Source organism: Numida meleagris, chromosome 13, assembly GCF_002078875.1.
Source record: "Numida meleagris isolate 19003 breed g44 Domestic line chromosome 13, NumMel1.0, whole genome shotgun sequence".
Lineage (NCBI taxonomy): Eukaryota > Metazoa > Chordata > Aves > Galliformes > Numididae > Numida > Numida meleagris.
Window position 1 is genome coordinate 1,669,506 of NC_034421.1, and position 26,126 is coordinate 1,695,631.

At 43.9% G+C, this 26,126-nt stretch overlaps 1 long non-coding RNA gene across 1 annotated transcript in view; it reads left to right on the top strand.

Annotated features, from left to right (window-relative positions):
• The window catches only part of LOC110405872, a 219,041-nt gene that overhangs the window by 147,890 nt on the left and 45,025 nt on the right, over window positions 1-26,126 (top strand). Inside the window, exon 8 of the long non-coding RNA XR_002443160.1 lies at window positions 20,391-20,473. This is a non-coding gene — a long non-coding RNA (uncharacterized LOC110405872). The remainder of the gene's footprint in view (window positions 1-20,390; window positions 20,474-26,126) is intronic.

Below are 26,126 nucleotides of genomic sequence, written 5' to 3' on the forward strand. Positions count from 1 at the left end.
AATGAAAGGAAAGCAAAACATCCTCTGGTGATATTCCAGTAACATTAGAGATTACGGAGGGATCGCAGCTGAAGGCTGCCAAGCTCCCCTCAGCAAGGCTTGGCCAAGGAGCTGCGCTGTCCCCTCCAGCCCCGCTCTGCCAGTGCTGCTGTGCTCCAGTGGATCTGTGCGTGCCCTGGGACACCCTCTGTCTTTGCCCCTGCGTTTCATTTTCTTCCAATCCTTCTCAGTAATTTCAGGAATCAGGAGGCCGACCGTGGAGATCTGGTAGCCTGCAGCAGCTCTGCTCTATTTTCATGTTATCTGTTGGCCCAGGTGGGCTTAACACCGTGCTTTGGAGGCCAGCAGGGAAAGATTTAAAAGGATTACAAAGAGCAAAAGGTATAGACAAAAGCTGTGGTTCCTCAGCAGTGTCTCCTGCATGTCTTGGACCAGTGCTGGGCAGCACTGAGATGCAGAAGGAAGTGGGGGTGCTCTTCCATCAGCAGTTTCTCCACTGCCGCCCAGGTCAGTGCATAGGACAGGGAGAACCCTGTGCTTCCACACACCCAGCTGGAAAGCTTCCCACAGCATCCCACAACCGATTTCTTCTGAGTTGTGATGATGTGGTATCCTTGATCGGAGTCACCTGATTGTTACTGGCAGAATTGAGAAAATCTTTTCTGGGATAATGTGTAGTGGATGCAGCACTAACACTCTCCTGCTTTCTGACTGCAGTCCCGGAGGTACGTACAGGGCGGCGTCAGTGTGACAGGTAGAGCTGGGAAGTATAATTTACAAAGTGGAAATTGCCCTTAAACTTCTAATGATGATGTCTGGAAGGCTGAGGCTTACATTGCTGAGGCTTGGCCTAGATGTCTGCATAGAAAAACATGCTTCTTTCCATCACCTTACTAATCCCAGTTCAGCAGATTTGACCCTGCTGCAGCAAAGGCCTGAATGCGAGTCCTCAGCCAAATGCAGAGCGGAGATGAAGGAACAACACGGGGACAATGTGGCCTCCCCGGCCACAGCAACACTGAGCACTGTGTTTGAATGGGATGCAAGGGTGAAAGCTCTGCTCGGGTGTGAGGAGCTGAGACAGGGAGAAGGGGAGTTTCTCAGGTTTCCGATATTGCCTTGAAATGTATGCTAATAGCCGTGCTAAACAAAAACTTATTTTGTGACTTGCACAAACTTCTGCACAGGATTTCTGACCTCCTTGAACTTGGTTCGGGTTCTTTGTCTTCCTGCATTTGTGTATTTTGCACTCTTCTTAGCTGTGGCTAATTCAGCCCCAGGAGGTATCTCTGATTTGCTGTATCGTATGAACTGTTGAATTCAGCCATAAAATTTAGCATGCAAAACTCTGTTTTTTCTTGTAACTATGATTCAAAAACTCTATCTCAAAGATGCCACATTCTGTTTTGTGGGACTTCTAGAACAGTTTATGCTATCGCTTCTTTGGGCTTCATACATATTTTGTTGAAAGGAACTTTTCCAATATACTGGGTGTTTTATTTTTGTGTTCATTTTGGCAGAATAAGTTTAAATCCTCTCAGTGGAACGAGACTAGTTTAACCAAGGTTAAATGCTTGCTGAGTTGGAGTATTAGAGATTTTTTGGAAGGTTTGTGTCTAAGGTTGAAGGAGAGGAGCATGTATTTGGTGGAGCTCTGGAAGTCTCCATTTCACAAATTTAGAAGACTTGTCTGTTGTTGCCTGCTCACCATAAGATATTCCTGTGTTCTGGGCGAGAAGCTTCATAAAATGTGAATCCTCTAATCTGCTGAGATAGACGTTGAGAGAAACTTTATTGTCAGGATTGGCTTCAGTTGCAAAACTTGGATCTGCAGTGCCAAGAGCCTCTCACTCGTGTTCCATAATGTCTTTCCAGGCTGCTGAGCATACCCAGGCAGTGGCTTGGTTCAGCGGTAGAATCACGATGGAGCTCTCACTCAGGACCCTCTTTTTTAAGGTTCTTCCACTTGTGTTTTTATAGACTTAGCATCTTTTCAGTTCTTTGTCTTGCCTCAGAAGGTAATATTTCCAGACCCGATTTCATCCTCACCTCTCCGCGCTGGCGTCCTTTCCAGCCCGTCTGCGTATTTGCTGAGCGTGGTGCCCCGGGCTGGGCTCAGGACGCAGTGAAGCTGTGCACGGTGGATGACTTCGTGTACTCCCATGTTCCGGTTGGAAACAACTCTTTGTGTTGCTCACTGAGCTGCAGAGATTTGGTTCCATATAATCCTTTGTCCACAGCTTGACATAGTTGGAAACAAAGGCATTTCCTAATGCGATTGCTCAACCTGTTTCATTGAAGAGCTCCCACGTTTTTCCCCTTCTTTCTGCTGTCACTGGAACAGACAATTTGAACTATTCTAGCTGTCTGTTGTTGTAGTAAGTGCAGGTCTACCTTCATGTTTGTTGTGTTGCTAGGGAATGTGTGCAGCTTTTGTTGCTTTTGAATTATAGCTGCTAGCACTTATCTTTAGCAAATAGTGTTTATAGCAAGTTCTTTGAAAGCAGTGTAGTCATTTGTATTTAAGACAGAATTATGGCAGCAGCAAACAATTATAGGAAGGAATTTAACCCAGTGTTGCTTTTACACACAGGAAACCGCTTACTCACATTCATTATTCATTTTTGTAAGAACAGTTTCCTTAAATTTCTGGGGAAAAAAAAATGGAAGAAGAGGATTTTACTAGTGCTGGCTAAAAGGGAGAATTTCCATTTGCCAAGTAGGGTTTCTGTGAAGTTAGAACATTTTGTGGAGCCTTAAACGTTTCAGTGATCCCATGGGAAGGGGTGAGGATCGAAGGAGTGAAAGAGGGCTGGGGAAATGGAATTACTGGGATGAGAAACTGGGACTTGAACTTTCCATATTGTTTCATAACAGCGATGCGCTCTCGCATCCTCTTTCCACATGGAGAAGCTCAGGTTTTATTCAGAAAGGGGCCGCTTTGGCCCTGTTTTATTTTCGTGGCTGGATTAAAAATGGATTTAGTTTTGTTCAAGTGTAAAACAGAAAATGTTTTCCACATTTTGTTGTGGTGACATTGAAAATTCTCACAAAATGGAATTGTCATTGTCTGGTCAATTCTAATTTGCCGGCATTCAGAAATCATTCCAGACAATTATATCACTCCATTTCTGTTTTGCAGACATTTTGTTGCCTATTCTAGCAACATGTGCCTTGTTCTGTAACCAAGAAAAAAAGGGGTGGAATGAGAAGATCTATCTTGGTTCAAAACCCCAGAGGTCCACTGTAAGCAAGGGACATCGATGCGTTGTGTTCGCAGAAAGAAACCATTGCCTTACTGAAGTGCGAATCCAGTACAGCAGCCCAAGAGTCAACTGCAGGGCCCTCGGTAGAAAAAAGTTGGTGCTGCAAATTGCCCTGGTGAGGGATGGGTTGAGCTGCCATCTTTTGTGCTGCCATCTAAAACTTCTGTGGAGATGGTGAATGTGCTTGGTGTCACCCTGGGGCAGGGAAAGAGCTTCATGACAACACAGACAAAGTGAAACTGTGCGTTAAGTGAGAGGTTTATTGTTTGGGTTTTATTTTTTTCATTCTGGAGTGCCGTTTGCTGACTTTTGGAGATCTTAGCGTTCTTTTTCAGAATGCCTTTCAGCTGCACTGCAAAAATGTAATCCTTATGACAGAAGTCAGATGATAGTATAAGATTTTTTTTTTCCTCTCTCCAAACTGTAAGAAAAACAAACGCCCTCCCTACTCACTCCCATTTAGCCTAACAATTTATGGACCTGTAAGTTTTGATGGAAGTGTGTTTCTTTTTTCAGACATCTTTGTTTTATGATAGGACTTTAGAAAGAGCTGACAGGAGAGACATAATCTCCCTTTATATCTTGACCATATGTAATTTGTGCTTTCCAGTGCCATGTACTTCTAATTACTGAGACCTACACAGTGATGGTCAGGATGAAATTTAGAACTTGGGCCTGAAGGGGCTGAAGGTGATGGTTCTGCAGGTGCTCCTGGCTAACAAAAGGATGCAAACTCTGAGAGCTGGGGCCTCTCTGAAGTCTGTGGGTTGGGTGTCCTGGAACAAGGACAACACCTGAGCTTGCTGCCAGGAACTTTCAGCTTGCTGTTAGCACCCACGCTCCCCTGCAGGGACACGTTTCCAGAAGAGCATTTTAGTGCAAAGAACACAGTTCTTGTTTCAGCAAAACACACCAATACAACTTTTTTTTGGTCATTTTATGTGTAGTTCCTACTGTCTTATGAGATTGGAAAATGAAACTAGCTCTAAGGCAGTGTGTAATTCCTTGAATATGCAGTAAGTGAAATAAGCTTTCTAATTAAAGGTGTCTATAGCTACAGAAGCTCTAAGTCTCCATTTCTTCTCTTTGAAATAAACTTTCCCCTGTTGTGTGCTGTTCTTTCTGAGTATCTGCAGCTTTATTTTGCCTCTGTGGCATTAGTGAGAATTTACAGTAAGCCTGGGCAGATTGGCTGCATTCTCAGCTGTAGATACATGTAGTAGATCCCTATTACCGCTGTAATTTTTTGTTAGTATCAGCTGCAAATCTTGCTCTAGGTTTTATTTCTCCTTTTCACAGCTGTGTGATGAGAATGTGAGCTTCTGGAGATGCCGGAGTCCTCCAGGACAGCAGTGCTAACCAGTCTGGCTTTCATGCTGAAGAGCTTCTTTTTGCTTGGGCACTGCTTGGTGAAAACATCCTTGGGTGTGCCTTAGGTCTAGTGATGCTGAAGTGTTTTTTGGTGCATGTGCTGAGGCTTGGGGTTTTTTTGTGTGTGTTTTTTTTTCACACTATCTTTGCAGGCTGTGTAGGCCTCCTGAACATGCTGCATGCTATTGGCACCAAATGCTATTCCCCTGCTTTTCCATTCACTGCTGTGACTGCATGGCTGATGCATGTCTCTATATACTGCTTTAATTCTGTTTGATATTATACATTATTTTACACCCCTGTGTTAAACTGTCCTATTAAATGCTCTGAGATACGTTTTTGTAGCCCTGGCTGGGATCCTTCCCTTAAAATAACAAGAGGTGAATTTTCAAGAAGCAAACCAAGAGAAAAAGCTGTTAAGGCAAGGATTAAGCACTCCTTCAAATGGGAGCAAATACTTGGGCAGGCAAAGGATAGACTCTTGAAGACAAAACGCTGTTTGTCTAACCGGGTTTCCAGCTTTCTGAGGTGATAATGGGATCGTTAGGAAGGGTGGGCTGGAAGACCTGTAAGAGCAAGGTCTCTTCTCAGCTGTTCTAAGGAAGCTGCAGAACCGGAGGCCTGAGATGTGCAGGCAGGAAGGAGACAGGAGGGTGATCGAAAACGTGGCCTAAATGCCCGCCCTGTTCTCCGATTGCTGGGGGTGAATTTCTTTGGCTGGCAGTCGGGAGCACTTGGCCCCATCTGCGGAGGGGGGGGGGTGGGAGTCGGCCAGGGTAGGCCTCTCCTGAAAGAAACAGCCCCCAGGCAGCTGCAGCCTGAGCCTGGGACGCCTCACAGTTTGTGGGCACCAGGAGAGGGGTTCCAGTTACTGAGTGCATTGCTCCCGGGAGCGATGTCCTTTCTCCTGTGGAACGGATGGCAGGAGAGGACCACCGCTAAGGGCCTGGTCTCTGCCAGGCCGTGAGCTGCGGCATTGCTGACTGTTGCAGGCACGGGCTGGGTGAGGGGACCGATATTGCCTTCTGCTGTCACTGTCATCACACGTTCTGGCATCTCAATTACTGTTGTAAAGTAATGAAAGGGGTTGTCAGGTCAGATAGGTTAGATGAATTACCCAGCTCAGTTACTCCTATCCAAAATGATCCATATCACTTTGCTGAGTGTCAGCATGTTTCTTACTTGAGAAGCTGCACTTGAGCTCTAGTTTCTCTCTTAACGACGGTGTGAGCCGTCGTTAAGGAATTCTTTGGGGTTTAGGTCTCTTGATTGAGTCCATATCAAAGAAAGTGTCAAACCATTTCTATGGAAAAATATTTTAACATTAGAAAGACATTCAGGAATATAAAAGAGGAAAAAACTACTGTACAGAAAATAAACTTGTTCACAAATGAAGGATTTTAATATGGGTGAACTCACTGATTTCTCAATTTACCTTTTCAAATAAAAATGGAGCCTATTCAGTTGCAAAAAAAAAATGCAGTAAAGATCCCGGGGAGCAGGGGGTGGGTGGGAACCCAATGAGCAGTTTTTATTTTCACATTTCATTGTGTTAGTAGCTATTTAATCCTGTCCCCACCATGCTAGACTTAGTACGGGTAGGTAGGTAGAAAGAAAGAGCTCTGCTTTAGATTGCTGCAGAGAGGTTAGTGTTGCAGGGAGCACGTGTTCGCTCTTATGATTTCATTTGGTAAAATGAGCAACTGGCAAAAAAAAAAAAGAAATTTGAAGAATTGTGAAAAACACAGAATAAAAGCAGAAGGTATGAATGAGCCTCAGTCCCCAGGCTGTGTTAGCTGCATGTTTCATTGAAGTATATTATTTCTTTTCCAGTTGTTGCAGGGTATAGCAGAGCAGAGGATAGTCTGCCTGGGGGTTGGCAGTGATAAGGGATGTGTGAAGATAAGCATCCATTAGAATTAGGTAGGAATTTTTTTCTCCATGATGCAAAAAGCGAAGAAAATGAATCTGTATTTTTTTCTAAAGCCACATTTTAGGAAAAAGAAGAATTAAATTGAAATAATTACATTTGGATAACTATTGCATTCCTAATTAACAATAATTTTTCTCAAGATAAAGTGATTCTTGAAAAGGCAATTCACTCTTTTTAAAAGGCTTTTCCCCAAACCAGAATTTATACCTTTCTAATGATGATGCACATTGTGTGAATGTTTCCCTAGAAGTTTGCTGGGCTGCTGGTGAAAACAAAGTACCTTTTTCAGCAGTGCTCCAGAGATGACTGAGTTCAGACTCTGCACAAGCAGCGTGTAAAGACTGGCAGAGAGGATCTAACCCAACTTCCTTTCTAATAGGAAGTAACCTGGAAGTGTGGAACCCCTCTGTCCTTCTGCTAAGCCATGTGTCTCGAGCAGAGGGTTGGGCCAGACACCTCATCTTTCCTCTCCTTCATAGGGCTGAATGGATTAAAAAATCTGCATGTCCTCTAATTATATCTCTATTGCTTGTGCTACACTATATCTGGTACATTGGCCTGGTTTGTGTGCTCATGTGTAGGCTTCCTTGTGATGCTTTCTCACAGAAGGGGGCTGCCCATTGCAATCTCCTTCTTCCTAACTGGAAAAAAGAAAAGATCTTGATTAATGCAGAGCTTGGTGACTGCTCTGGAAGATAAACCATACTTTAGAACACCGCCGTTCACCTCACTTAGCAGCCAACTCAAATTCAACAGTTGCAGGTTTCTGGTGTCCACCTGGGTTTCGTGCAGTTGCTTGGTGAGGCTCCAGTATGTGCTGGGCTTAGTTTGGGGTATGTGATTCAAAATACAGAATGGAACATCTTTGCTTTGGGGAGAGGGGGAGAGGAGTTGTAATACAATCTAACGAAGTAGTACTTTTCCATTTCCAGTGAGTTTTGTTCTACAATAAAACTGCCTTTGTCTGCAGCGATAGTGAAAACTCAAATTAGAACATATGAATCCAGAATATCAATCAGGTTGTGAACTATGTGAGATGCCTAGAAAATGAAAAACAAAGAATGGATTAGTGTTGGTCAAAAGCGTGGGTAAAAGAAGAGCAATAAATTCCAAGAGCAAATGTAACCAGATACAATGAGATTAAAAATGAATCAAGGTCAATCGTTGACTAAAACAGTTTAGTATAGATAAATAGAGTAATCAGGACTTTATGAGGCTTTATCACAAAAGTCTTTAAAAAGGGACTTGCCCAAGGACATCCAGTGCATCACACCAAAAGCAGAACTCAGGCCCTCTGAACCTGCATTCTGCTCAGCCATGAGTTGCAGATGCCCAAAACACTGTTGGCAGAAAGGTTTCTGCCTGTACTCGGGTTTCTCAGCGCTCTTTCTGAAAAGCAACAGCAGGTATGTGAGGTGCAGCACAGGCACGCAGTGTGCTGGGTGGCACATTGCTGGGCTGACGGGGCAGTGCGAGCACAGCAGCCTGGGGAAGCTCTGCTGCTCCGGGGCATCGTGTGCTGGGTCTGAGGAAGGTCGGAGCGACTCCTGCCTGAGCCTGACAGCCATAAAACAAGAGAAACCTCTTCAGTGCTTTGCTGTTTCCCCTATGAAAGCAGTATTACTCTCTGAAACCTTGAAGTGCCCAATAATCCTTGATATCTTCTCTCTGGCTGGGCACAATGATGAGTATATGCTAGATTGCAGAGAAAAACATATAGATCAGTGTTTCCAAAATGATCATAACGCTTTGTTGCACTGCTTTACAATCTTCCAAAGCGCTTTACCGATATTCCTTTTTCAGACTCAATGCAGGGATGAGACAAATGTGATCAATATGCACATCTCGTGGGTAAGGCGAGTGCAGGCCAAGGGGAATGGGAACTGTGCTCGTGTGCAGTCCTCAACCAGCAGCAGGAGGTTTGTACCACTCCTAGAGATAAGTGGTTCCATCTTGGCCAGGGCTTGGGTGACTTTCTGGTGGCAGATGAGGAAGTTCCCAAGCTCTGCCAGGCCCCAGCTTTCTGCATCCCGCTTTGTTTGAGTGGGCTGCCCATCACTGGGGACAGAGGCAGGTGCTCTGTACGCTGCCACAGTGATGGGAACAGTGATCTCTGAGATCTGATTTTTGGCTTTTTTTGCCCTTCTGTCAGAGGAGGGACTTCTCCAAGCGGTTCCTACTTTGTAGTGCCCCAAATAATTCATGTTAGCAAAATGCAAACGAATCATTGCAGTCTAAGACATTTTGATGGTAACTGGTCATGGTTCACTTTGTATATTCACATCTATTGCAGTTGTCAGTGCAAATGCTATAGCAGCCTATCTGACCTGCACATTTACACATGGAAAAGGAAGTCTTTGCATATATCCAATTCATCTTCAAGTGAATACATCACGGGACTCTGCCCTGATGTGGCAGAGCAGTGACTACACGCTCCAGTTGGGCAGCTCCATGTACAGGTGGAAGCCTTAGGTAGAAAAGCGAAGCAGACATCTGGAGAGGTAGCCTCCCTGCTGGAGGAAGCTTTGGCCTTAACTTGTCTGTCAGCACAGTTTGGAAGGCTTGCCATGGGAATTAATTTGGGCAACCATATGTATGCTGTCCTGCAGTAGTGCGATGCTCCCAAACAAGGGATGCCCTCAGCGTTTCAGCTGGTGTGGGAGGCAGAGCTCCAGCAGACTTCTTAAGTTGATGGTAACAGTGCTTTCCGATGCTTTATTGTGAAAATTCAATTTCGTAAGTATTAATTTAATACAAAAACCTTTGTCAATTAGATAGCCTCATAATCTTATTTTAGCTCTGGATGTGAAAGGCACCCAGACATTTGTCTGTCTGACTACCAACAGCTGCAGACCGCGAGGGAAAATCAGAAGGCAAAAAACAGAGCAGGGATTTTGTTTGTCTGAGCAGATGAGAATAATTTATATGTACAGGCTATTTATAGGAAGGCTGCAACGAGCTAATTAATTGTTTATAGGGAGAACTTTAAAGAGCATAACCTGAGATCTGACATTCTGTGTAATAATTATAATTAGAGATGAGCTGGAATCAAAAATCAGGATGTGAACACAGATACATTTTAGAAAACTTTTGAATCTGGTCCAGACCTCAGCTGTGCAGCTTCTCGCAGCCCTCAGGGCAGGCTAGAATGAAATCCTGGGCTGGAATTCAGCCTTCTGTGTTCTTGTAAAGTACAAATCTGCATCCACATTATGCAGTTGTGTCCATCTCTTAATCATCATCTGGCAGAGTGGGGGAGCGGCACTAAATGGGGTTGCTGTGCTTTTGTTAGTACAAATTTGCTGGTTTGGTTTTTTTTTGTTTTTTGAAGAAATAACTCAGAAAAGCTTACTGAGCTGTGAATTTGGATCTTGTAAAGGTAGCACTGAAATTTATAGGGTGATTGTCAACCTTCTAAATTATTTAAATAGCATCCTAATTTCTGTGAAGTCCTCTTCAGCATTATAGGAAAGGATTGGTGTATTGGTGCTTTCCAGATGTGGAGGAATAACTGAGAAGAACTGGAACGCTCGGCTTGGAAAGGCAGTGGGGCACCAGGGGCACGGGCCGTGGCTATGCCTGGCACTCGCCAGCATGTCTTTCCCACTCCTGTGCAAAAGCACCCAAGTATTTTGAAACTTGGTTCTAATTCTAAACTAATTACAAGTCAACCACTGTGTTCTATGTAAATAAATAGACAACGGTGAACCCACAATGAAAAAGCATTGAGTAGCCAGAGGATTAAATCTCAGTCAAATATTTATCCTAGCCAGCGTTTCTCAGTTTATATGAGAGCCCTCTAAGCTGAAAGAGAAATGCATCCGAGGGAAGGCGACGTCCTGCCTGTATGATTCAGTTAACAAATATGCAGCTGAATTTCAGATTTTGTTTGTTTTTCTTCCACGTACCAGAGGTAATTGCTCAAGAGTTTACGGTACTTTTTATAGGATGCTGGTGAGCTTGGAAGCTGTCTTCATCGTGGTGCAGCAAATCCGTATTGTAAGGGGCATCCAGAAAGGCTTGCAGGGCAGGGGTGGCACTTTGCCTGCAGGGCAGGCAAGCACACTTGCTTCTGCAGCCGTCACAGCCAGAGGAGCGCAGGTATGAACAGAAGGCCTGCGGAGCTGCAGCATGTTTGGATCCCGTGAGATCCCGTGTGAGCAGCTGACTGTGGCTGTCCAGCATTCAGCATTGCATTAGCAAGGATGCCGTGCACTGCGGTGCTCTTGACTCAGTGGGTGTGGGTGTGATTCGCTGCTGACGCTGCTTTGCTTGTTTTCATCCATTTCATCTGAGAAATGACTTCTGGCTGCTCGTGGCCGAGGTTATGCTTTCTTTTCCTTTCTTAATTTCTCCTCCTGATTGATTGGTTATTGACTTAAACCTTTGTGCATGTCAAGCTGGGGACTCTTCAGTGTATCGTCAGTGCGTTTCCAGACAAACAAGCGTACTGTCACCGGACTGACCGGCTCCTGAGCTGCACCATCTCATGCTCCAGGACCTGCAGCGTGAGCCCTCCCCTCCCTGTTCAGCAGGTGCTAGGAACTGCTGTGTGACGCTATTATTTTCCCTCGTGTCGGTCGCAGACGATGTTTTGCCCCTCAGGGGAGCTTTTCTGACGCATAAATACATTGCTCTAGAGCTTCTCTTCCACCATGGTGGTTTATAAAAGTGGGGGTTGGTTTCCCCAACTCAAGCTGAACTGCAGACCTGAGCTTCCTCTGTGGAGCACTGCTGCTAACTCAGTGCTGCTCGAGGAACTCTTCATCATTCTTGTCTTCTTCGCCGAACTCGCATGTCTGTCTAATGAGGACCACACGCATAATCTTTTATTTATGTTATGGTCTATTTATCAATGTGAGGTGAGATTTTGACCTTATTGTACAAACTTCAGTATTCCCAAGATGTGTCAAGATATGGTTTCCTGCAGCTCTGCCCTCCTTCACCCTTTTGAATTTTCATTGCACTTTTTGTGATGAAGATAATTAAGCCACACTCATATATAAGCACCACTGCAAGGTTTTGTCAGCTAGGGAAAAGATCTCTGAATATAACTGAAGAAAAAATCTCTCTCTATGTAAGTGTATTGTGTACGGAGCAGGAGCTTTTCTTCTGAACTAAGTCAGAGTTGGCTCAAATCAAGAAGTCATTTTACTAACGGCATTGCTATGAAAGCAAACTATTGACCCGTCCTGTGAATGTATGCTCATCTCCGTTCAGTCTGAAGCAGTAAGGGAAAGAAAAAACAGACGCTGTTATTATAACCTTCCTTTCTGTCATTCCAAATGATGAAGTGGTGATTGCTGTGGGTTTACAAAATATTTACCTTCCGATGAACGCTGAGCTTGGAACAGCTGAATCTGAAAGGCAAAAAGAGGGATCAATGGGGGCTCGAGTCAGCAAGTGGAGACTCGGGGCAAATTCAGCTGTAGTGGGGGTCTGGTTTAAAAAAAAAAAAAAAAAAAAAAAATTGTTTGGGCATCTACACTGAGCTGGGCCCTGTATGACTTCAGTTTTCACTCTGTGTGGTTTCCAGAACGTTTTTGGTTGCTTTGTTTTCACAGTGTGGAGATATTTTCTTATCGTTTCTGACTTTGCCCATCCATTGAAAAGCTTTGCTCTACATAACACATCCAGTTGTCCAAGTTTTTGGTGATCCAAAGGTCTCAAGCCAATGACTTATAGAGAGAAAACTCAGATGCTGCATAGCTCTGGGTATAAATGAGAGGTCTTTGGGATAAGGTGCGCCTTCTGAACCGCTGCAGCCCAGTGAGCTTAGGAAATTAGACTAATGGAGCCTTGCTCTTCTCTCTCTGGAAACAAAAACAGAATAAATGAAAATGCACAGTATTTTTCTGCTTTCCTGTTGCACTTTCTACCCGATCAGAATTCCAGAGAGCGCTAGCAGCAGACTCTGAACTAACATGCGGTCGTTTCAGCTAGGCTTCAGTTTTGCCATGAAAGTCAAATCAAACTGTGAACAACCCCACAAAAAACATGCACACAAATGAGCCCGCAGTTGGATGATTTTGTCAGATCTTGTTCTCCATGTGCAGTACCTTTAAAGACGGGTAGAAAATTACAACATGGGGTGATGTTACACATGTGTGGGCATCTTCCTGTTAAAGCTGGGCTGCTGTTTGCATGTGCTCTGTCCTCCCCCACACCAGATCCCAGCAGCTGCTCCTTGTCTTACATCTCAGTGTTTTAATTCAGAGATTTAACTTAAGCTAACTTGACTCTTCAGGCAAGAGTCCATGCCTTGTGAACAGCAAAGCAGATTTTGCCTTATGAGCATGCTATGGACGGAAGCATGCAAGGTTTGCCTGGCTTTAGTTTTACCTGTTTCCAGGGATACTGGAATTTGCTTAAATAAACTGTGTTTCTAATTTTCTCTCTTCTTATCAGGAGAGTTGTGTGCATTCTGTTTCTGCTGCTGGCTTCAGATAGTGCGCAGGGGCTGAACAGCAGTAAGTTTCAGTTTGTGTGAAAAGATAGGGCTCCATAAAATGTGTTTTAGATTCTTAATTGACATCAAGTCATTAATCTAATTTATGTGGGGGCCAGGTAGAATACTTCATCCAAAGACCGAGGTATGAAGGAGGGACTGTTGGATTTGATGTAATGTGCTGCTAATCACTTGCACAAAGCGTGCATGTCAGACTGCAGGGCTAGGACACGTGCTGTCATGATTTCCGTGATACTGCCTGGGTATCACAACAGTCCTTTGTCGTCATTACAGCCTGATAAAGTAAGCCCACTAATTTAAAGGTACTCTACAACTTTGCCTCGAGTGGATTTATGTGTATATGTTTGTTCTGGCTCATAAAAAAATAAATAAAGTGCACAGAACAATTTCTCGTCACCTCTGGGATTACATGCCAGGATGATTTGTCAGAACTCCTGCAGCTTCACTGCCTTCCACCTATTTCTTCCACCTTTCCCCTTTTCTTTTATTTTTAGATTTCGGTTTATTGTTTTTAAATTCAGTGAGATCACATTGCTACCTCAGGGGAGGAATTTTAAGCCGCTCCACAGTAAAAATGCCATTCTTTAAAAAGTTATGCTATTGCTCTACAGCTTTTCAGAAACATTCATACCAAGCCAGTGTAATGAAAGTTTTTAACTAGGCTTAACCATTCGTAAACAGGCATGGAGCAAAGCCTGGCTCAGAGCCCTGCTGGCTGGCCCCGCTTAGTCTGGATTTCCCTGAGTACAGGATTAGACCGGCAGGCAGGACCTGGGACACCGGACTGCACTATGGATTTCTTTTCAGAGTGCAACAGAGACTGGAGAGCCCAGACAGGCTGCCTTCGCTGCTGGAGAGCACAGTAAAATATTCATTAGCAGGGAAGGAGAAAAGGACGAAAAGCCGAGGTTCCTCTGAGATGTAGCGAGAAGAAAGGAAAAAAGTGAACTGTCATTGTTTTGGATACTTGTAGTAAATGCGCTGAGTGAAATAGCTGTATTGCAGCTGCAAGCCCCCCAGTATTGCAGTTCAGGTAATTACTGCAGCAGAACTTCTTCCTGAATCCTTATTTTTTTTGGTACCGATATTCTGAAATTTTGTTTGGCTTGAAGTTTCTTACAGTTGGTCTCTAAGCAAAGAATCCAAGCAATTCCAGGTTTGCGATGTGATTTTATTGTTCATACAAAATTCCTCCAACCACTTACAAATGATGTGCATGTGAAAAACAAACATAAGCTCCTTGTTATAATCCTAATTGAGCTGTAATAGCCTCCCACTGGGTACTTCTCTGTCCCTTACCGATACTAAATCCCTTAAAAAATCTAACCCCTAATCCACTTACTTTCTTTTGAAAATCAAATTAGGCAGCCAAGGGTACTGTTTGGTACCCGAGCGCCTTTGTAATCCAAACCCGGGTCTTGAAGTGAGACTGCAATTGCACATCCTGCTGGCTGTGAGCTGCCACCTGCCTCAGGGTTACCTGGGGGGGAAGCTCTCTGCCTCCTTCCTTCTCGCTGCCTTCTGCAGAGGGCTGAGGCTCCAAACAGCTCCCAGACAAACTGGCAATACATAAGCAACTTATGTAGGAAACGGTGAAAAAGTGAGGGCTGCTGCCTCAATGTTGTAACCCATGTGAGGGCACTGTGATGGATGGTACCACTGCCCCATCTGTGCTGGTCACAGCTTGGGAAAAAAATTCTTTTCTGGGATGGATGAGCCAGCCCAGATCACTGCCAAGGGCTGCTCACTTAAATTGCAATGGGCTCCTTGGAGTGAGGGCAGTGCTCTTGGATCTTTCCCTCAGGTTCTTAGGGTTTGATTCCATCTCTAACTGTGTGTGCAGCTAAATCCTGAGGAAATCTGGGAGGCTGCAGGGAAAAAGAGTTGTGCTACAGTGGGAAAGGGGTGGCTGTCACGGTCAGTGGCTGCCCCTCCATGGCACATCTCCGTTAGAGATGTTAGCTCCTTGCCCTTCTGTGCAAGAGGGGGTGGGGGAGCACGCTTTCAGTCACACGGAGCAGTCTGCTGTTATGAAAATAGCTGCTGCCCTTGCCAGCTGTGCCTGCGTGGATGGGTGGCTCTGCGGATTTCAGAACTGGCAATGCAAAGGTCAGTGATGTGAAGAAAAAAAAACAACTCGTAGGGTTCTTGGATCTGTGCGAAACATGGATGGAAAAATTGCTAACCACTCTGCAGTCCAAAGTCAAGTCAGTATGTGAATGTGCCTGAGCTCTTACCCAGCCCAGTCCCACGTCTGACGGTGCTGTGCGAGCTGAGGTTCCCGTGTGAGATGAAGTGGGGCATCGATATTTGGGCAGAGAGGAGGTCTGGTGCTGGTTCTGTGCACCTGGAAACGAGGGGCTTGGTGTGGCTGAGTCACTGTGACATGGAGTCACTGGCATCTGAATTGATGAGCTGACTGCAAATTTATCTCCCATCACTGAGGCAGCAGGAGCGCGTCCGCTCCTGGCATGTGCTTGTTGGAAGAGACACTATTCCAGCAGTAGGACACTGAAATTCCTTCCTGTCTTATGGCAGTCACCTGTATGTGAGTCTTGATATTGTGTAGAACAAGATGCAACAAGATCAGACAATTTCCTAACGCCCTCTGTTGCAGGTTTGGAAGTATCTGTAGAAATGCGGTCCCGTGTTACTTTCTCAATGCAACAAATGAAGCATATGACAGAATGAGGAATTGCGTCTTGTGTAGTAAGCTTGGTAGTCCCAGCCAGTCTCCAGCTCGCTTTGGCTTTCAACCCATTTGACTAACGACACGTCTGTAATTCTTACAGTACTGTGAACTTGGCTTTCTTTACTCTCAGTTCTACTTCTCAGAATGGGCTAGTAACACTGTGAGATGTGCAGGAATCTCCATACAGTGATGAGGCCATTTGTATCCCACCAAAGTGCTGCTTTCATCTTTGTGCTGAAAAATATTCTGTTGCTGGCCACGGCCTTACAGGCCACTGTTTTTCTGGGCACAGATTTGTCACAGATTGCCAACCTCAGAAGGGATGTGATCTGTATAAGCTGGTCTATACTTGCATTAAAAGGTGTTTCGTGAGTAAAGGCAAACAAAAAATAGTAGAATTTTGGTAGCCTTAAACAAAAAAAGGGCATTTAAAACTATTTTGTTTCAGTCCAAAAGGAGTCCTGTTGTCCCTCGCTCCCAGGAGGGCTGCAGGAAGAGCCCTGTGCCTGGCGATGCCGAGGGGAACCGGACCCTGCTCTCTTGCAAGCTTTCATTGCTGTGTCCTGATAACGACTGTATTTTTTTTTTTTTGTAATCTGCAGAGATTATTACAATTGTGCTGAGATTCTTTATCTCCATTGCGCATACTTATCCTTTGATGATCTATGCATAGTATTAGCTACCTCTCTAATTACATCTGCCTGATTCTTCAGCAAATCTTTTAAGGCAGCGTTAATCAACTGAATTTGGAACAGAGAGCACCTGAGGTGCCTCATGCGAGCCCTCAGGTTTCATTGAAATTGTGCTCTCACAAATGAAAGGCAGTTTCCCCAAGATTTAAAAAAAAAAAATTAACTTCAGAGCCTCCCAAGTATATTTTGTTATGATAGATCTCAAAAAGAGGAACATTTTTTATTGCCGATGTATTCAGCTCTCAGGCACATCCAGTTTACACCAGTAAGGCAGAAAAGAATCAGGAGTCTATCAAACGGCATTTAAGGAGTTTTCAGCAGCCACTTGGGAACGATAAATAAGCCATGTGCTTGTGGCAAGGGAGCGCGTTTTGTATCTCCATAAAGAAAAGATCTTTCCTGGTTACAGCCTTGTGTGTTTCACAACATGCTGTTGGGTTTTCTCCAAGTGAGACGCTTTTGTTGCAAGGAGGAAGTTATTTTAGCCTGGAAGAAAGGCAGCACAGAGATTTGCGTTGCAGTTTGACAACTGTTCCTCAGAAGGTTTGCAACAAAAGCTTCATGTGGGAAGACACTGCAAATTCCAGACTTGGGAGAAAAATAATGCTCTTGGTCTTTCTGAATGGTCACAGAATGGATCAGAAGGTGCCCTGTAGGTATGAGTCAATCCGGATCTGTTCTTCAGCAAACTCTGGCTTGCTCGTCTTGCAGTCCATCAGATGTGTGGGCAGCTGAGGTTGGGAGCAGTTGTGTTTGGTTCAGTGGTAAAACTCTGGGCTATGGGACTGGCAGCAGTTCCAGACCTGCAAACAAATTGTACTCGTACATCTGCATGCTTCAGGTCAGCGTTACCTTCTGTAAAGACACTTCCTTGAGTGGGTCTTTGCAGGATCTCGCACCGAGAAGATGAGACTTTGGGTGTAAGAGAATCTTCAGGGTTCCAGTGCTGTGGAATACGACCAGCTGATACCACTAGGTATTAATTGCAATTGTGGAAAACAATCAGTGATAGACACTTACATATGTTAATGTGTAGTAAAAAAAAAAAAATCTTTTAAAGTATATAAATGATTTGGCCCTTAGAATGGGAAAGCTCGTCTAAGAGCCTTCGCTTGAAGCGCCCCGCGCATGAGGCAGGCTGTGAGCTCCGGGCTGCCCGCCTCCAGCCTGCTCCCAGCGCCGGCCTCGGGGCTCGAAACGGGCTCATTTCAAATGCATGTCCATGCAGTGGTATTTCATGAATTCTGCATGCCAGGTCATACTGTCTGCGCACATTTCCATTGTAAAATGCAACTGTGCCAGTGGGATGAGGGAAATCGGATTTTCTTCTAGAACTGAGTCCAAGATTCTTTATTTCCATATATTTTTTTCCCTGTTTCTTTTGTAAAAGGCAGGAAATGAGGCAAATTGAAGCTATGCCCACATTGTCTGCTGGCACCAGATAAATAAATCAGCAGCATTTTACTGAGCTGGTATGTAAATACCGCTCTGCCTTTCTCATGTGATTGCCAATTTGGTCTCTGTGCAATACACTGTGGCAGAAAGAATTCTTTAAAACTTACCATTGCCATTCACCTTACCAAGTACTGAACCTTTTTTGTTTTCAATTGGCAACTTTGATATTAAGCCGACTGGCAAATATTTATTTGACGAAGATTCTCCGTTCATTAACAAAATGAGGAAAAAATGAATCCATAATAGCATATACCTGCCCCATTAAGCTGCATTAGGCATCCATTGGAGAGCTAAGAGTGTAAAATATAGTTTTCCAACCGCCAGATGTTGATGACTAAAGCGGTACTGACCTGGGGGCAGCAGAGCAGTGAGCAGGTCAGGGGTGAATTTGTTCCACCAGAATGAAGCACGCCGCCAGGAAAGCAGCAGCAGCACTGGGATGGATGCTCAGCGGGCGACGGAGCGGTGTCACACAGTGTGCGTGCGTTCTGAGACAGGCAGAGATTTGGGCCACACTGATGCTTACTTTCAGGGGATACTGTTGTTGTTTCTGGCAGCAAAGGCAGGAGGGCTCAGCCTGCTCCAAGGCCATGGCAGTGACCGTCCCTTGCTGTGCAGCTGTTGGTGCTGGGCAGTACCCAGGGCTGAACGTGATGGCTGAACAAAATCCCATCGGTCTCAGTGTGGAGCCAGCGCTTTCCGGGATGTCTGGTCCCGTCCTGATATTTAGATGCAATTCAGCCTTGATGTGCGCAGGTGAAAGCTGCTGCACCTCTCCTTGGGTACTAATCCAAGGTAATAAGCATCTCCTCATGCATAAACTCACCCTTCCAGAGGAAACACCTTGGTACACACTGGCTTTGATTTCAGGTGATTTAACAGAGGATGAAAGCTTCACAGATGAGACAGCTGAGCTGGAGGAGCCAGTGAGGGGGAAGGGAGCTCTGCATCCCCCACATCACTGCCCGTTCCGTGTCTTTGTGCAAGCCACTCGTGGCTGTGCAGAGAGGATCAGAGTTTCAGCATTGTTCCTTTCATTTTGCCTAATTAAGATATTTGGAATGATTGAGTCAAGTTTTCTGTTCCAGTAGATCTTTTTGAAATAATGCTACAGAAATTAATCAACTTTTTTTTTTAATCATCCATTTGATTCTGACCTGTCACCTTTCCTTACAGCACTAGCATGTAAATCTTATGCACACACAGTTAAACTATGCTAATGTATTCCACAAATCACTCCCAGAGTTTGCTGCATTATGTTGAGCAGAAATGTGATGTGACAGAGAATAGAGAGGAGGGAGCACATGCACCTTTCTGTAGTCGCTCTGTAACTCTAATGAAGTAAAGTCTTAGAAAGTGCTTGGTGTCTACAAAAAGTGTCCGGGTCCTTACTGTGCCTTTTACCTTTGTTTCCACTTGTCTCCTTAGACTGAAGGGATAACAAAAAGGAAATATCTGTCACAGATGCAAACTGGCATTGGTTGCAAGTGCTCGGTGTGACAGGCAGACATTGTCATAGGCTGAATTTACTTTCTCTGGAAGAATAGATCACTGTTTTGCTGCATGAATAGCTACTTCCTTCTTCTTGTGTACAATACAATGCTTAAGTACAAAAGCTTCTCATCAAATCTTTCCAGGATGTTCTTTGCCCAAATCTGCACTTTGAAGGCACTTTTCGCAGTGCAGTATCTGAATTACATCGAGTAAGTGGCAGCTTTTTTTTTCTGGAAATAGCAGTTCTGAGCAGGATTTGGAGTGAATAAGAACTGTTGGAAGTGGCTAAGTGGAAAAACTTGGGGCGTTTTCTGAGGGAAGCTGTTGTCTTTTTTTAATTCAAACCTAAAGAAGTCCACATAATATATTTTTCTACTTTCAGAAAAATCCACTGAGTGCAATTAGCAGAGATGGTAGAAATACTCATAGTAAAAGATGAAGCAGCTTAAAATCCAGAGGGGTTTAATTCTGAATTAATGCCGTGATCCTACACCCACTGATACCTATGCTTAGCTTTAAACACATGGAAATAAATTCAGACCAACTGAAAAGAAGCCCCTGTTTGTTTTTGCAGCGATATAGGTGTTAGATTCATAAGATGGAGATGGGACGCATAAGCTCTCCTCCAGCTGTGCCCTGAAGTGCAGGCTCTTGTTCATTGCTGGCAAAAATGCAAAGCCTGTGGTGGTAACTATGCTGAAAATCAGTGTTTTGTAGCTAAGAATCTGCGCCATCAAATAGTATTATCGTGCTCTTTGTATCTGTTGTAGTTTCCACAGAAATAAATAGGAGGCATTACTTTTGGAGCAACCTAGGCGTTTTATGATCTGGCCGGTTTTATTCTCTCTTCTCTCCCCTAAAAGAAAACACTGATAAATATTGCTTTGGTTTTGATTCATCCTCCGTAATAGCTTTCTCTCAAGCCCAGAAAAATCCTATACAGGGACGCAGACTCTTTCACAGAAGAGATGTATCGACTTCTTGGTGAGGAGAATGGTCTTTTTTTTTTTAATTGCAGAGTCTTGTATCATTGTCCCGATATTAGCGTCTGGATGAATCTTTGCTCGGCAGATGGGCTTCCTCTCGTGAGTCAAAGCCAGGGTGAGTGAACGCAAAATGAATTTAAAACAAAGAATGAAGACCCTCAGTGACTGGCAGTTCCATCTTCGGCCTTTCCCTTCTAAATATATCTGTGCGCACACAGGGATATTTATATGTACATGTATGTATGCATACACAGGACAAGTATTGCTCTAATTTTAGTTCATGTGTCTCAGCAGATGCACATACAGAAAAAACCAGATGAATAATTTGCTGCTGTACAGTATCAAGTGGTTGTTTGCGTTCTGAGTGCTTACGAACTTGCAAACGTCTGTCCAGATGCCGGTGCTCGGCCTCCCATCAGCTGTCACAGCCAGCTGTGCTGGGACACGTAGCAGGGGAACAGGTGAGGGAATTCAGCCTTCAGGTGGGGTGCGTATGGAACACGAATGGTAAAGATCAGTCCTCGCTGCCCACTGCTGAAATCCGGGCTGCTCCCTCGTCCCTCGCTCTGTCACCAACGTGATAGCAGAGGGAGGGGAGGAATCATAAAATGCGTGTGCTTATTCTTCTGCCTTCTTTTCTTTCCCACTTATTTGAAATTTCTGAAATGCAGGTTCAAAGGAAAGGTAATTACTTTCTGCAGTGGGCATTCATCTAATAGGAGAGTCATTTGCAATGGAAATATTTTAAGAGCTAGGTGAAATGTTGCTAATGACTTGCTTTGTCAGGTCATTAGGTAGCTGCAGGCCTCACTGAAGGTAGCAGGAACTTGAAGCAGCGGCCTCCTTTCTAATCATCTCTCATTTGCTTCTTGTACAGCTCCTCAGGACCATAATCTTGTTTCTCTATGGGGACAGTGAGAGGGCAGGAGGAGTTGCTGGAATCGGAGCCCTGACGTGGGATGTTTCAGTGCAGGCTTCAAGTAAATGCATCCAGAGCAGGCACTCGCTGTTGTCTTTGGGCATCTCAGACTTTTCCCTTGATACGTTAAGGGGTTGGCTTCGTGGTCTGGAAATATTTTTTTTCCCCTTTTTTTCTTCTTCTTTTCTTTTTAATGTTGTAACTCAGCAGGACATGGCTGGTATGTGTGCCAGGGTGCTGTTTGTACGGCGCGGCGTCCTGCAGGCTGTAATTCTGTGCTGGGCTGTGACCCAGCAGACATCCCCAGTGAGCACTGCTGAGGCTTGGACAGATGATCTATGGCAAGGAGCACACTCTGCTGTAAGAGATCTGTGATTTAGACTATCTGCAAAGCACAGGGATCTCTAGCTGCTACAGGAATTGGTTGCGAGGGGCACATACAGAGTGGGTCACTTGGGAGTGATGCTTTCTCTGCTGTTATTTGCACCTCTATACACAGCCTGAATGCACTTAAGATAGGAGCAGAGAAAATTAAGACCTATGTGACCCATGAGTAATGTCTTCATTCTTTCTTTCTTTCTTTCTTTCTTTTTTTTTAAAGTTTCTTCAAAATCACAATGAAGTCAGATTTCCAAACTATCCAAAACCAGGTCAGGATGCTCAGTGTCACCTTGACATTTCTCTTGTAGTGATAGACTTGCACAAATAGAAATTCAAAAGTATTCAAAACCTAACTTGATGATGAACTTGTTTTTCAGACTTGGCAACATGAAAGATATTCCCCTCAACTTTTTTTCCCCTTACCATTTTGTAATTCAGATGTTAAATTTGTCTAGAAGAGGGACTAAATAAATAGTAGAATTTGAAAAAATATTCCAGGACAGACTGTATTAATCGTAGTGCAATGTGGTACTAAGGCCTTCTAGAATTTTCTGTAGAAACATCCATTGGACTGTTTACAACCTACTGCATTCGGATATTTTTGACACAGAATACAAAACTCTTCTTGGAAATATTTTATTGGGAAATTTCACTGTAACTCATTTACTGTAGTTAGTTACCTCTTCCTGTCGTCGGCCTAATCGGTTTCTTTATGCTTTGTTCTGGTGTCTCTGTGAAGGAAAAAATGCATTTTTACAAGAGCAAAGTCACATGGCAGAAAGAGCGTTCGGTGCAAAGTATGGAAGCACCAGATTTCCTGACCAGTTTTATTTCAGTTCCTCTTGTTTCCAAGTGAACTCTCAGATCAGGGTGCGTGTACTGTAACTCAAATCCTAAGATCACTTATTTAATCTCCCATCAAAGTTGTACCCTAATGCCTATCCACAGCCCTGGTAGAATTAGAAATAAAGAGTGTTGTCAGGGCCGGAAATGTAGTTATTTCACTTGTCATTTCTTGTTAGTTCTTTCTTTCACCCACGATCACTGAGTGGATAAAATATTTAAAGGAATGTGCTGTGTTCTATCAAACGCAGTTGAGATGAGCAACAGGGGCTGTCGGCAGAAGAGGTCACCAGACACTTTCACTCGGCTTTCTTCCAGGGCCTTTGTAAGCCAAGTGTTAGGAAAACAAGCCAGGCACACTGAAGGGTCCCAGGTTTTAATACATATTATGTGTTTTCAGTAAGAGAATTTGGCTTGGATCCCAGAGATTGCAGTGACATCTTTCTGATCTGTAATATTTTAGGTCTCAAGGTGATTGGTAGCGCATAAAAACTCATTTGTGTGTGACCAAATCTAAGTGATAATTTAAAAACAGATTCAGATCCTTTGTGGCATGAGTACGTAGGGCACCTATAAGAGATCTGTATCTATGAGATAGTATCGTGACAACAAACAGCAGTGGGAACCAATAGCCTAAAAGGCTCAGACTAGATGCAGCCAGTTTGGGATGGCTTAGGTCTGATTCACAGCAATCCTGAGTGCTGTTATTTTGGTGTTCAATCAGAGATGTCCAAAGTCAACTGCCTCATGATGAAGAGTCATAAATAACCAGGCTCCTTGAGGGAATGTGATATTCTTTACCAACTGCTGTACGTGGAGAGGGATTTACAGATGTCTAGGAGCTTTGTTATGTCTAGCCATATACCTTCTGCACCTCTTATTGACATTTTATCGAGCAAAATCGCGGCCCTTCTTCAGGAGCTGCAAGCTTGCGTATCTGACAGTCTTGCACATCCCAACTGTGTAAAGGGTCTGCTGCTCATCACAAGGGTGAAGCATGACTAGTGCTAGCTGTTCTTCATACTAAATAGATATGGCTCCTATAGCTATTTACGTTAAGGACCACAGGCAGTATTCCCACTGAGGTAAAGTCCAGAGATCCTCACTTGTGTCAGAAGGAACACAAATCCACAGTTGTAATAACAGGTTGGGATGCTAAGTTGCGCATCCTAACCGGTCCCTTACTGGCTCAGAAATGGGTGACATCATTATTTCAATACTATATTTCAATCAGCTTGTGTTTTTTTCAGTGTTCTAACAGTTCCTGGTAGCACTTCAGTTGTTGATGCAGCATTGTTTCCATTATTAGTCCTTTTCAAAGGGTTGTTTTGTTGTTGTTTGTTTCCTTTTAATTTTTTTTTTAATTTATGTATTACCTAGAAACTCACTGCCAGCCAAATCCTCTCATTTTTTAAAGGCAAATGTAATTCTCTTTCCCCCTCCCCTCCTGAAGGTCATGTCTACCTTTATCAGACAAATCTCAACTTGTTTTTTAATGTTGTGTGAATGAAACTCATGACAGCACTGGGACACTCAAGTGAGCACAACATCCCAAGCTATTGGCTGATGCTCAAATGCATGATGACAGATGTCAATCTAAGCAGGGAGAAAAGGAAATAAAGGACACAAAGTAATTAATCCAACATCACACATCAAGTCACTGCCAGGAATTGAATCAGCACCTCTTTCTTTGATGCCTTTGCCCCCAGTTCCGTCCTGAAAAAAAGTGAAGCACTGTAATGGGGAGACGTTTGTGTCCCTATTTTATTTTCCCTCTCAGTCCCACTAAGTATGATTTCGATTTCATTTTTCCTAATAGATCTTCTTCACAAAGACAAATAGTAACTGTTAATACTTCATATTTTCAATCTACCTTCTGCAATTGTAGTAAGTTCAGTAGGCAGACCCAATTAAACTTTGGAGTTGTCCTGCTTCCAGCATGCAGGTGATGCTAGTGGACAAAGGCATTCTGTAACTATTACAGATGCTCTGTTAATGTCCACTGCCGTGACAGCAGGGCTCACCATCCGGCCTCTGGATGGAAAGGTCGTGTGGGTGAAAGATAAATTATATTCAGTTTTCTTGCTAAATATTAATAATGGAAAATATGAAAAATTCTGCTGTACTTATCAGTATGTGTCCTGCCTGCCCTGAGAACAGCTTCTGCTTGCCAGGATTTACTTGAATGTTGCAATTATACAATTAGCATATTTACCCTATGCACATAATTATACATAGTTACTGTAATCATGTCGGTACGAGATAGGGAAAGAAAAACCCTGCATTTAATAAGTCCCAGTGAAATTCAGATGAGAAACTCAGCATTAAAAGAACATTAAGGGCTTGATACAACACCAAAATGATTCATATTCAAATGCCACAGAAGAACGTACGACTGCCAGAGAGCTGCTGGTTTTATGTATTCAGATGTTTGTCTTCCAGTGTGAATTTCCTTGACTGTGTCTGATTTGTGGCAAGATTTCATGAGGGAATAAACTTGAGTGCAGTAACTAACAAATACGATTATACGAATCCACACACAATGGCGTATTTCAGGTGTTCTGGAAGTGATTGTTCTTTAACTACCACAAAGCAATAACGTTTTGGACAAAACAATGGAACAATTCAGGCCTATTGTTCTGATTTACCATAGTTAGCAGGGGAAGAAATAGCAAACTTCCTCGTTACTGCTCCAGCCTTGAAATGGTGTAAATAAGTGCGTCGTCTGGGATTTAATATTTAATAGCATAATCATTTTTGTTATGTTAGAAGCTGGGACTGACATCGAACTGTTCTTCCTCACTTCCAGTGGTGCCATGTATTAGGAAATGTGCCATCGTGAACAAAGGTCCCGTACGGTTACTCCAAGGTATAGCAGGAGGGACGATGGAATTAAACAGCCGAGCGAACTGCAGGGACTCTGCGTGAGTGGCAACCATAAAGGAAGGCCTTGCCAACACTCACCTCCTCCCTTTTTTTTTTTTTTGTTGGAGGCTGAGCTGGTATTGTGTTGACTCTTACTGTTGTCTGTGGAGTCCGCAGTGGTGCACTGGGAAGACAAAATGTCTCAAAAGAGCAACTATGCAAAAGAATTGACACTGGAGTCTTCTGCAGCTGAATTGCTGTATTCTCAGGTTATAGTTAAGTTTCTCATGCAGTGGATAATAAGGCAGGAAGGATCACTGAGAGGTCGTTTGGCCGTGTCTGTGCCCCAGGGCAGGCTCTACTATGGCTAAACTATGCATGACTGGGAGTTTCCAGCCTCTTCTTGATAATGTTTAATGACAGAGTCTCCAGTTCCTATAAGTAATCCATTTTAGGGCTTCGTTAGCCTTACTATTGGAACAATATTCTGACTGTCTAACTTAAATCTCTCTTGCTGCAATTTAAACTCATTATTTCTTCTCCTGTTCGTTGTGTAACTACCTTGAAGACTTTTGTCATGTCTCCCTTGAGGCTAGAGCTCTGCTCGCACACAGCTGGGAGCTGCTGCCTGCTGCTTTGCGTTCCCTCACTTCCTTTTCCTCCAGTCCTCTGGAGCATCTGCTTGTACAGCAAGCTGTGAGCCACCAGGGTCTACAGAGATGGTGAAAGGGCCTATTTGGGGCACGTACCCACTTGCTAC